Genomic DNA, 12896 nt, shown 5'->3' on the forward strand with positions numbered 1-12896 from the left:
TAACAGTTCACTATTGAATATTATTTAACTAGCCTGGTAGTTAGCACATCTTAGTCGTATTCTGATTTACTACACCACTGACAACACTATGCCACTGATCTCTACTAGGTGCACTATGCCGAAAAAAGCGCTCTTCTAACTCGAAAAGCCCATGTCTTAAATTTCTGGCCATCGGCCATACCATGCTAAATACGCCGGTAATCGTCCCATCACCGAAGCTAAGCGGCATTGGGCTCGGTCAGTACTTAGGAGGGAGACCACCTGGGAACACCAAGTTCTGATGGCACTTGAAAAACCTGCCGGGATCCCGGGTTCGAACCCGACCGCGGCGATTGCGTTTTCATGGAGGAAAAACGCTAAGGCGCCCGTGTGCTGCGCGATGTCAGTGCACGTTAAAGATCCCCAGGTGGTCGAAATTATTCCGGAGCCCTCCAGTACGGCACATCTTTCTTCCTTTCTTCTTTCACTCCCTCCTTATCCCTTCCCTTACGGCGCGGTTCAGGTGCCCAACTATATATGATGCAGATACTGCGCCATTTCCTTTCCCCAAAAAACAGTTATATATATATATATATATATATATATATATATATATATATATATATATATATATATATATATATATATATATATATATATATATATATATGGACTGCAAACCGGTACTTGTCAGCAAATTTCTGCGCTGGCGTGCCGTTTGGTGACGTCTTTTACGTGCGCTACTATGTATGATAATTTTATGCAAAAGAATGTGTGAGCAATGTGCAAGCGATAACCGGATCGGCCAGCTGCAGACTGAAGGTTGTCCAGGCGAAGCGAGAGTTTTCGATCGCCAGTGCGGATACGACATTCATGTGCTTAGCTTGATATTGTTCCCATTAAACACATTCCGAGTGCGGGAATGCAAGCACCTCCGCTACCAAATTAAGTTGCTCTTTCCGCATGTATGTCAGAGGGCTCGATTGGGTAAAGGGCTCACAGTAGTGTCTTTCTGCTGTTGGTATCTGCCGGAACCACTGCAAAATGTAAAAGGTTTCATTAGATTCTATGACACTTGGAAAAACGGCTATACGACGCTGTCACAGGCGCCCAGAGTTTTTCGAATACAATAAACGCCACTTCGTGCCACAGAATCCATGAAAGCTGGCTTTGCTGTTAATATACATTAAAGCTCTAATAAATTAGGCGAAAATATGCTTTTATGCGCCTAATAGGGTAAACCTTGAGAAAATTTGTTCTATCTTAGCAAGGCAACTCAGTTGAGCTCACAAAGATAATTTCCTGATGTAACTGGCGCACCGCCACGCAGGCGACAACACAGACCTATTGTGCGGGGTGCTTTAAAGCCGGCAGGAAGGATTAAGAACACATTGAAATTGAAGCCAAAAAAGACTTCAGCGACACTACTGTAGTTTATAGAAATGAAAAACAAATCTGTCGCGAGATAGTTGAAGCCTTCTACATTGCTAAGGCTAAGGACACGTGTGTGGCTAAGCCGTCGATAAACCTTCACGCTAAGGAATTTGCCTTTTTAGATAAATTGTTAGTAAGACCCTGACATTGAAGAAATGTTTTTGTGTGCCCTTTCACTGATACGGCTTATGTGCGCGCGCATCTCAGTGCGAGTCTTCGTTGTTTTCTTCCTTTCAATAAAACTTCAGTTGTTAGTCCAGCCTCGTCCTGTTTGCTTCTTCCTTTGTGTCGCGTCTTCTGGCTGGTTTAAAATGAAGCTTTCTCTGCGATGGAGCACTAAGACGGTAGCGATATAGGCACGAGGGCATGCAAAGCGCCGCCAATATTAACGTCAATGTCACACTAAATGTCGTGATTAGCGCATCAGTTTTATCCTTTTGATAACGCGAATAATTTCTTAAACACAACCGAGCTACGGAAGTTTGCATGGCAATGATTTTCTAGCGCCCGAAAGGCAGTAAATAGTGGCTACAAGCCGGAGCAGACGCGGGCCACCCGCAGCCCTGCTGCCCCCCAAGAAACGGCCTGACCACGGCGCGTCAGTCGGCAGACGGGCGACGTAACAGATTGTATGTATGTATGTATGTATGTATGTATGTATGTATGTATGTATGTATGTATGTATGTATGTATGTATGTATGTATGTATGTATGTATGTATGTATGTATGTATGTATGTATGTTTCGAACCAAGTACATACGTACACGTACCGACGTATGTACTACCGGGGACAAAAGTGGTATACTCCACGCACCGGGAGTTTTAGCTACGAAAAACTGCATCGTAACGCCATCTACAGGCGGCATCTGGGACCGAGACAGCCAATTGGAGCCCTTTATTATCTGCAGGCATGTCGCTTGACTAATTTCAGTGTTTCGTGCTTCAGCTCGCCAATATGCCGAGCGGCGCCGCAGCGGCCCTCTTTTCATTTTGTGCCCTCTTTTTTTTTCACAGCCGGGCATTTTATCGCATCATGCACTGCGCGCGCCGGCTCTCCAGCCATATCTCGAACACGCTTGGAAAAAGAAGACACAAAATGCAAAGACGTCCACCAGATTACTACTGCTGCGCCACCGCACGACATTTGGCGAGCTCAAGCGCGAAACATTGAAAGGAGTCAAGCGACATGCCCGCCGATAATAACGGGCTCCCACTGGCTGTCTCGATCGCAGATGCCGCCTGTAGATGGTGTTACGATGCAGTTTTTCGTTGCTTCGGCTCCCTGTGCATGGAGTGCACCACTTTTGTCTTCGATAGTACATATGTACGTAGGTACTGTGCTGGTCAAAAGTCTTAAGGCCAAAGGCTTTTCGCTTCAGCCGCATAACAGAGCAATTACGGCACTATTAAAGACCGAATAGAATTCATATGCTAGCAGAAGGTATTTTCTTGCGGTAAAAAATCTCCCTGCTTGACTTGAGTTTTGAATGATATGCTACACGGAGCATTCTAGGAAGGTTCATTTCGCTACAACTGAACGCTGTGGCCTTAAGACTTCTGACCAAGACTGTACATACATACATAATATACGTAGTATGTATGTATGTATGTATGTATGTATGTATGTATGTATGTATGTATGTATGTATGTATGTATGTATGTATGTATGTATGTATGTATGTATGTATGTATGTATGTATGTACGGACGGACGGACGGCTCGATGAATGGATGGATGGATGGTAGGAGCGTCCCCTTTAAAAGGGGGTGATGCCAGTTGCCACTATGCTCGGCTTTTTTTTCTTTAGTTCTGTTTAAATTTGTTGTAAATTGTAATTCAGATTTACCATTGTCTTTAAATGCTCTTTCCTACACCTTTAACCTTATGTAACCTTTCTACATTTGAGACACTAATCTTCCAATCGCTTTTTGCTAACTTCCACCGCACATTTACTTACATGGCCATTTTTATCTCTAAACCCTAGCGCCGCATGAAGAGTGACTGTGCATGTATCCACATCCGGATGAATACCATCGCATTCGAGTATGAGGTGTTAAATTGTTTGTACAAATTTACCACACACAGTACATGTGACATCTTCTTCTTCGATAAATTTATTTTTTTTAACTGCGCGTTCTAAAACACTCAAACCTAGCTTGCAAGAGTAGGGCACTGGCTCTTAAGTTGTAATAGAACACTTCCTTCTTGATCTGCCTTTTCCAGTATCCATATAGTTCTACACTATGCGACTTTTCCGTTATAATATTAGTAATAATTGGTTTTGGGGAAACGAAATGGCGCAGTATCTGTCTCATGTATCGTTGGACACCTGAACCGCGAAGTAAGGGAAGGTTAAAGGAGGGAGTCAAAGAAGAAACGAAGAAAGAGGTGCCGTTGTGGACGGCTCCGGAATAATTTCGACCACCTGGGGATCTTTAACGTGCACTGACATCGGACAGCACACGGCAGCCTTAGCTTTTTGCCTCCAAAAAAGGCAGCCACCGCGGTCGAGTGCGTTTTTTGGAGACAAAACGCTAAGGCGCCCGTGTGCTGTGCGATGTGAGTGCACGTTAAAGATTTAATTATTCAAATTCTTACCTTCAGAGTTCTTAACCTGTCGCTTAATGTTTTTTTTCTTTCTCCGTACTCCTGTCCGGCCTACCTACTGGTTATTTTCCTAGTATTTTCCCCCATTGTGAGTCAACACTTCCTCTATAAGAATTCAAATACCTTAGCTGCCCACCTGTTATCGTCCAATTTCCTCAGGCTTTCTTTATATAGTATTCTACTCTGAGCTTCCCGTGATTCGAACGATGCCCAGCCCATAACCCCCTGTACTGCCTCGTTTGTGTTTTTGCCGAGGGGTCCTAACGCTAATCTGCCAACAGCTCTCTGATTTACTTCTAATCTTGACTGCAGTTCTTTCCCTTAAGCACAGGATCGCATTCCCAAAAGTAAGCCCCGGCACGATTATTCCTTTCCGAACACATCTCACAACTTCATATTTGTTGTACCTCCATAATGCCATGTCATCATCCCGGCATCTCATCGCCCTTCTGGCCACAATAGACTGTTCGTGCTATTCCCAGTATATCTGCCCTTCAATTACCCATATTCTGAGGTATTTGTATTCGGCTCAATCTAAATCAGCCAAAAGAAGACAAGGGAAAAGGAAACGTACAGCACAAGCGCTGACTTACAACTGAGCTTTACTGAGCAAAACGTGCACAACACATAGGAAGGAAGTGGCAAATGTAATCAAGCAATCAATGTCATATGGTGTTAAGGGCCACAAAAGCGATAAAAAGCGTAAGAGGGTGGTAAGGATAAAAATTTCAGGGGGCACTTTCGCGATGTTAAGTGCGGGACGCGAAAGCTTTCTTTTTTTTTTTTTTTATTCGAGAAGTGTGCCATGAGGCATAAGTTGAAAAAGGAAAGGGGGGAAGGAATGCACGGGAATGAAAGTTAAAAGAAGGAGTGAAGAACCGTTGCGCTGAGGTAGTCGCAGAGGTTGTTAATGAAACGGTTGTCCATTGTCCACTTCACGAAGTCACTTTCGCGGTTCCACCGCAGGCCAACCTCCCTGAGGAGCCGTTTTCTGATAGCAGCCGTCGCTGGGCACGTCCACAACAAGTGCCGCACATCACATATGTCCGGTGCAGCGCCACAGTGAGGGCACCTGTCAGGTAGTGGCAGATCTTTGGCACGCCACCGATGACGGACAGATGGTGTCAGAGCCGCCCCTGCCCGAATCCGGCGCACGGATACCTCCTCCTGCCGAGTAAGACTACGGGGGAGAGGGTGCGAACACGGAGGAATTAGAGCGCGTGTTCGCTGGCGCAGAACTTCGTAATCGGAAACGTGGGACAGGAACGGATCTGGGGGAAGAGGGGAAGGTGGCGGATCGTCTAATGTATGAAGATGAGTCATAGCATCCGCTTGAATGTTATGTGGATCCTGGGCATGGCCGCGAATCCAGTGTATGCGCACAGGACATGGATACTTTGCGCAGAGCACATGAATAGATTGTGAAATCTGGAACGTTCGTCGAACAGCCTTCAGCTGTTTAAGGGCGGCGCGAGAGTCGGTGTAAATGTGAACTGTATTGAATGTTGGAACGAGCGGAAGGGAAGCAATGGCATTGTAAATGGCTTGAAGTTCCAATGCCAGGGGAGTGCACGTATCCGCAGTATACGTCGCGCGAGAGTTGAGATGCGGATGAGATGGACTATACACAGCAGTAACTCCCCTCTCTGCAGAATGAGATGCATCCGTGTATAATATGCACCCTTCAGGCAGATACGCTGCTGATACCGACGGGGAAACAGTGGGGCGATTGTCAGTGAGCTGGCAATAGGACCACGGTGGAAGTGTCTTTAAACGATGAAGTTTGAGAGACTGTTTTCGAGCTCTATTTGCCACCCGTTGGTCGATGATCTCACTGAGTGTATTAAGTTGGGCGAACTCCTGTAGCACAGGTATGGGTGTTAAACGAGGCAGATATGTTATGACGCGCATAGCCTCACGATTGATAGCTTCAAGGGAGTCCCACTGTCTGCGGGTGAGACGTTGAAATTGAGCCTGATATACTATCCGTGGCTGAAGGATAGAGCGCACAAGCTGGCGGGCCGTATGAGCACGTGCGCCACCAGAGCGCATAGCTATGCGACGAATCAGACCTAGAGTAGCGTGAGCCGATTTACGGGTGGCTGTCAGCCACGGGGTGCCAGTCCCAGATGTATGGAGGAGAAGACCAAGAATACGAACAGTTTCTACCTGAGGAATCAGAGAATTATGTACCGTAAAATTTAAAGGGGGAGCTTTCCGTAAGGCGGCTTTATTTCCAATTCGAATGAAACATGATTTAGTAGGAGAGAGTGTTAGACCCAAAGGTGGGAGGCGAGATGTCAATACATCCAGCGCGTGTTGAAGGACCGACTGATGAATAGACGCATCTGGATGACAGCACCACAAGGTGATATCATCGGCATATGCAAGCACGCGGATAGAAGGGATGGTCTCTAGGGCTCGAACCAGAGGAATTAAAGCCACATTAAATAATGTGGGGGCGAGAACGGAGCCCTGCGGCACTCCTCTATTGGAAGTGAAATTACCAAAGGGCTTTCCGTGGACACGCACGCTGAAGGTTCGATTTGCTAAAAAGGCGTGAATGGAGAGGAGGAACCGGTGAGGGAGACCAAGAGTTTGAAGGGAGGCAAGAATGGCAGAGTGAAGGATGTTATCATATGCCTTTGTTATGTCTGTAGCGATTACGGTTCGTACAAGGTGACTCTGTGGAGAGTGGTCAAGCACGTCAGCAGCCAAAGTAGCAAGGCCGTCCTCCGTTCCAATATGTGGGCGGAAACCAATTTGGGAATCTGGGTAACAATCATGGGATTCCAGCCACCATGATAAGCGTGCGGCTAGAATGTTTTCATAAAGCTTGCAGATGGTAGGGGTAAGGGAAATTGGACGAAGGGCCGAGAGAGATACTGGAGGCTGACCTGACTTGGGGATTGGAACCACAATAGAATGCTTCCAGTCTCCCGGCATGATGCCAGAAAGCCACACTTCGTTAAAAGTATCAAGTAGGGTTTCCAAAGCCCTCCCTTCCAAGTTACGGAATAAGGAGTTAGGTATGCCGTCGTGCCCGGGAGTAGTAGTAGTTTTTAAACGGTCAATGGAGGCCAGCAGCTCTGCCATGGTGAGGTCAGAAGTAATCCCATCGGGGGGCTCTGTTACCGATAAGTCAGGTGGAGACGTAGCGGTGCAGTCATGGTTTGGAAAAAATTGACGGGCCGCTTGTTGTGCAAATGTGTCCTCATCCACATTTAGCGCGAGGCGAATGCTCTCTGTGTAATCTGCAGCCTGAGAAGGGCGCTCCATGGCGTGAAACACTCTCCAAAGATGTCGATTGCCCTGCGTAGAGGACAGGCGGGCACACCATGCAGCCCAGCGTTGCCTGCCTAGCCGCTTTGCATAGCGCCGCGCCCGTGCGGTAGCGCGGTGAAGAGTAGGAAGAGCCGAAGGGTCATCGGGGTGACGAGTAGCGTAAAGATCCGCCTGGCGACGAAGAGCCCACAGATTCATGAGATGTATGTCCGGGTTTGGGTCATCTTCATTTACAGTAGTGGTAATAGTGTGAGTAGCGAGAACATCAGATAGAGTAGACAATGCTGAAGAGGGGTTGAATGTAGATAAATGATTGTCTGCGCGTACAGAATCCCATGATGTTATTCGTACAGTGCGGCGTATTTTCCGTAGACGCGTAGGCGTGAGGGAGATAAAAATAGGGCTGTGATCGCTACCCCAAGTATCAGAATCAACAGCCCAACGAGGGTTACCGGGGCCTAACCACCAAGTCAAATCAGGTGAATACGGGCCACCTCGTGGGCGGGTAGAAGTATTCGGGTGGTTTAAAAGTTGAAAGGAATGATCTGAAAAGCTCCCTTGGATGTGTGAACCCCTTGAGGAATCCGATGGGTAACCCCACGCAGTGTGTGCGCCGTTGAAGTCACCGCCAACTAGAATAGGGATACCCGAGTTGGTAGAACGTAGAAAACGAACCCATCCCAGATTGGGAGATGCGGAGCCAGGACGACTATAAAAAGAAACTAGAATAAGGGGTGTGCGTGCAGGTTTTACGAGAAGGGCGACAACCTCTTGACGTGTGTTGCACCACCGTGAAAGGTCGAGCGGTGTGTGCGGAACTGAACTGTGAATATAAATTGCAGATTTACCTGGGCTGAGGGAGGAGGCGGTGCAACGGCGATCAGGGATAGATGGTGAATGGTATGCGCAGAAACCTGAAAGGCGTGGGAGTGCATTATGCTCTTGCAGTAGGAACGCCCATGCCCTCAGCTTTCCGTCGCGAAGGCGGATGTTCACTTCAGAGGCCTTATTAGCGAAACCTCGACAGTTCCACTGCACCACCACCGATGATGATGCGCTATCCATGACGAGGCCGAAGAGCTTCCACGATGAGGGATGTCACCTGCTTCATCAGCGCTAATATCTTGTCCACTGTCGGGGTAGTCACGGCTAACAGGTGGTCGGCACCTGATTGTGGGCCAGTGCTTACCCTAGGTGATTCCTCTGATGATTGCTCCCGAGTTATGAGAATTCTTCGAGAGGATTGAGAACGACGCTGTTCCCGGCGCTGGGTGAGTTCGTCTAGTCGGCGGCGAGCCTCCGCGATTGCATTGTCTAAAGCTGTGTCTTCATCTGTAGTATCCACATGTGATGGATGCACTGGACGTTTGGGCGTACCATTTGATCCGGGAAGGTGAGCCGCTTGTGCATATGTACGCTGGCGAGGAGACGTATGGTGAGCAGCAGGCTCAGATAAAGGAAGTTCAGGGAAGTCGTTGTCGTCACATGCGAGAGCTGCAAAGCGATTACTTGTAGGGACATCCATTTTTGCAGGCGACTTGTGAAACTTCTTCGCTTGCTTCTTCTTTGGACAAGCGGGGGAGCGAATGTCATGGTCCGGCGAGTTGCACAGGGCACAATGAGCTGTTGGTTCATTCATGTCGGCCACAGCTGCTGGATTAGGGCAGGTATTTTGCATATGTCCTTCTTTGTGGCAGTGATAGCAAAAAATACGACGAGGTCGGAAGGGCTGTGGTTTGACGATCGCACCGTAGTAGGTAAGGTACTTCGGGAGAGTCAACGGGCCTTGCAGGATGAGCAGGTATGAGCCCCGGCGACCCATAGGCCGTGCTTGCAGTACAACATGAGTTGAGCAGCGAATATTTGCGCGCACCTCCTCGGGAGGGCTCGTGCTGTAGACATGATAAACCATGCAGCGGAGTGTGTCAGGACCAGATGCAAAATATATTTGCACCGGGACATGCTTGCTGTCATCCAGGGGGATCCGCGTAACTGCGCAAAGTTTCTGGGCGTCCATCAAGGATGACAAGTTTACCGTGATGGTGTTCGATGGGCGATGGACGACAAACCCGCAGTAGTTCGAAGAACCAAGGGCATGGTCAATTGTGGCTTGAACATTCCGGGCAGGGATGGCAGTCAAAGCTTTCTGCCTCACATAGTTTTTTTAATTGTTTATTTATTTTCGATGTTTATTTTTATCTTTTTCATTTCTTTCAATTGCTTCGTTTACTTTTTATTTTTATTATTTCATTTTTCCTCTTGTTCTATTTATTTACTTTTTTATTTATCTTCAATTTTTATTTTTATTATGGTATTTATTATCAGTTATTTAATTTCTATATAATTTTAACTAATACTAATCAGTCGCTAATTACAATTTACTGATTGATTGCTAATTGATGACTAGTTACTAATCATCCATTACTTAGTAATTGCTTGAGTATATGGGTTATAGCTGTTATGCCATATATGACGTCGTAGTGTGAAAGATTTCGCGGACGGAGGGACGGACAGACAACGATGAGCCATTGAAGGCTTTCGCCTGAACCACGGAGCAAGACTATATAGTCTTCCTCCGTGGCCTGAACACACGATGAAATCTCAAGAAGGATGGTAAAAGCGAACAAGGATCATTGAATGACTACGCAGCAGCTAACGTTACATGGTGTAAAGATTCATAAAAACGATAAAAAATGAATGGCAGATTAACGTAACCAGATTTTGCTCACAACTGCCATAACGTTAACATTAAAATCAACACAACACTGACATTCAATGTGTTTCGCATGCGTGATCAACAAATTTATAAATATTCTTCTAAGAAGGCAAGTTCGCTCCCATCCAACGGTCTTGACCTGTTGCATACACACCAACACAATTACACAAAGGGGAAGCGGTAATCATAGAGCACATACCCTAACGAAAGTATCATTTTTGACTTCCGAAAGAAACGTCATTTCTTTATCTGATAAAGTACAGACGGCGCACTGACACAGCTGTATTTATTAAATTTTATGTTAAAGACTTCAGTCACCCACTCCCTAGTTATTTGATCAGCGGGGCGTCCTATGACTCTGCATTGTTCGAATCCTGGTTGACAGGTGCTTCAGCTTTCTATATGGGGTGTTATATGTTCTTTTTCATCCGTTTGCACATCTCTGTTATGTTCACGCATGCGGTCTTCAATGCATCTGTCCGTCTGTCCAATGATTGACCCTGACATGACTGGCCTAGGGGCTTCGTCTGCGAAGGGGGACGTGTCACGCAACACTGAAGAGACGAATAAAAGGCTCCATCTTTGCGCTAACGCACCAGGCTGAGGTCGAATCATCCCTGTAAATAAAGCCGTAACAATACGACGATATCAAAGAACAACGGCACAGAGTGAATACGCTTCAACGAACAGGTTTCTGCCTAATGCATGCAGCGGTACATGAATCACCTGGAAAGTTTGGGCGCGCGCTGAAAAATTAGGAAAGTAAATATAGCTTTTGGGGATTTTTTCATGATTCCACAACGTTTTCTTCCGTCTAGCTTGAAATAGTATCATTATCTTACTACTTTATCGGTTCAGATCGTTGCAAAGAAGGGTGAGCGTTCGTGGTAGTAGGCAATTCGCATGAGGTTCCATAGAGCAAAAAGCAGGAACCGGAGAGAACACAAACTCTAACTTCTACTCAAACTCTTATTGGCGCTTAGTGGGTTTATGGAGGTACAATCGAAAGCAGCAGGGACCACATGAAGGGTTATCAGGCTGACGATGTGAAATCAGACACGTCGAAAGCTAAACACAAAAATGAACGAATTGCAACCAAAAGAAAAGCCTAAAAATATGTAAGCACATTTCACATTTAGTTTTGTTTCATGCTTTCAACGTGTTTCATTTCACATCGTCAGCCTGATAACCCTTCATGTGGTCCCTCCTGCTCTTGATTGTACCTCCATAAACCCTCTAAGCGACCATGAAGCGTTTCAGTGGAAGTCCGAGTTCGTGTTCTGTCATGTTCCTGGTTTTTGCGCTTGAAACTTCACTTTGTAAAGAAGTGTGAACTTTCTTGACACAAGTGACAATATCTTGAGTGGTCAAATTGGTGAAAGGAAGTTTTGTCCAAGTGGTGTCAACTAGTTTCAGCAGGAATGTCCTATTTGGTCAATTGGGATTTTTCACCTGAGCCGGATATTTATTATTAATTGCTCCTATCATTCACTGGTGTCCTTATGTCTACCAATCGCCGATTATTTTGAGTACTGTTTTCTACCCACCGAAACGCCCCAATCTCATGCTCGGCTGATTCATCACCGAAAATTCGCCTCTTATCACACAACGCGACAGCTGACCGGTCTTTGAATTTTTTCGCTTGCCGCACTACAACCGCTAGTCATTAGGAGTAGAGTTTTAGCACTCTCATTCGGAACATTCACTAACTATGGCACCTATACGACCGCACGGCAAATTCGGTCGTATTAGCTGGCCGCAGTCTAAAAGCGCCGAATTCTATAGGCAAGCAAAAAATGCAACCGTTTATTCTGAGGAAATACAGCGGCGCGTTGGTCGTCGGTGGCGTGTATTTCGATGTGACCTCAGAGGCGCTTGACAACACTAGCTCCTTCATGTGATGTACTGTACGTGTCGCTAATCAAGAAAGCACGGGCATAGGTAAAATTACTTCTAAGAAAAAGAAACAAAAATCTGAATTCAACACTCTGGGCCGAGGGCGTTGCCAAGGGGGGTGTTTCGGTGTGAGAACACCCCCTGAAATTTTCTGACTGCTGCATACCCCCACCCCCTTCTTTCGGCCTTCTTTAGCCCATATTAATTATACTCCTCATCGATATATTTAAATGTAAAACCCAAATAAGAAGAGTGTCGCTTTGTATAAAAAATGGATCCTGTTCTAAAAACCAGATGGCGCCGCTAAGCTGCAGTTTTCATTGCGTCTCCATTTGCATGCACTGAACTAAAGGCGCGGATGTAGCAGTATAAATACCGGCAAATGGCTTATTCGAGCGAAAGCACTTTCTTTTCATTCTTGCCCTCTGCCTATGGAGGTAGCCTCAGGTGCTGAATAGCAGCTTTACAGTATCTTTCAATAAGAAGCTAGGTAATATTTTCAGCTCAGTAGCACTTATGGCAGAAGCAGTAACATTAAGGCTAAAAATATTATAAAGGGGCTCTGTTTCTGTACGAAATACGCCATTACTTTTTGGAATTACTCTGTCTGCTTAGACGTTTAAATTGTGGTACCATGGCTACCGTCATCAACCATTTTTCAAACAACGCATTCATTAACGATATCGGCAATGGTTCCGTTAGCCCAATTTATCATGCGTACAATGATTGCATTATGCTATTTTCGGGCTCGGGGTGCAATGCTTTGGCAACAAGTTTCGGGAATTTTCTAGACAGTCTTCTTGCGATTCCAAGAAAATGCTACAAAAAATAGCTCCATTAAACGAAAGCCGTCATTTTAAGCATCAAAATAAGCCCGTTAATTGAAATAGACCTCTTTGCTGTGGTGACGAGGACAAACCGCATGTTTCAAGAACACGACATTGTTATTGTACATTTTTCGGTTTAATTAACATCAG

At 46.0% G+C, this 12896-nt stretch overlaps 2 protein-coding genes and 1 pseudogene across 3 annotated transcripts in view; 1 reads left to right on the forward strand and 2 right to left on the reverse strand.

Moving 5' to 3' along the window:
- The window catches only part of LOC144096778 (protein 5NUC-like), a 414953-nt gene that overhangs the window by 307335 nt on the left and 94722 nt on the right, over positions 1-12896 (reverse strand). The gene's annotated exons all lie outside the window — the stretch shown is intronic.
- Positions 1-12896, reverse strand: part of LOC144096904 (uncharacterized) — a 66191-nt gene that overhangs the window by 49275 nt on the left and 4020 nt on the right. The gene's annotated exons all lie outside the window — the stretch shown is intronic.
- Positions 168-286, forward strand: LOC144099582 (5S ribosomal RNA; annotated as a pseudogene).

This window comes from Amblyomma americanum, chromosome 7, assembly GCF_052857255.1.
Source record: "Amblyomma americanum isolate KBUSLIRL-KWMA chromosome 7, ASM5285725v1, whole genome shotgun sequence".
NCBI lineage: Eukaryota > Metazoa > Arthropoda > Arachnida > Ixodida > Ixodidae > Amblyomma > Amblyomma americanum.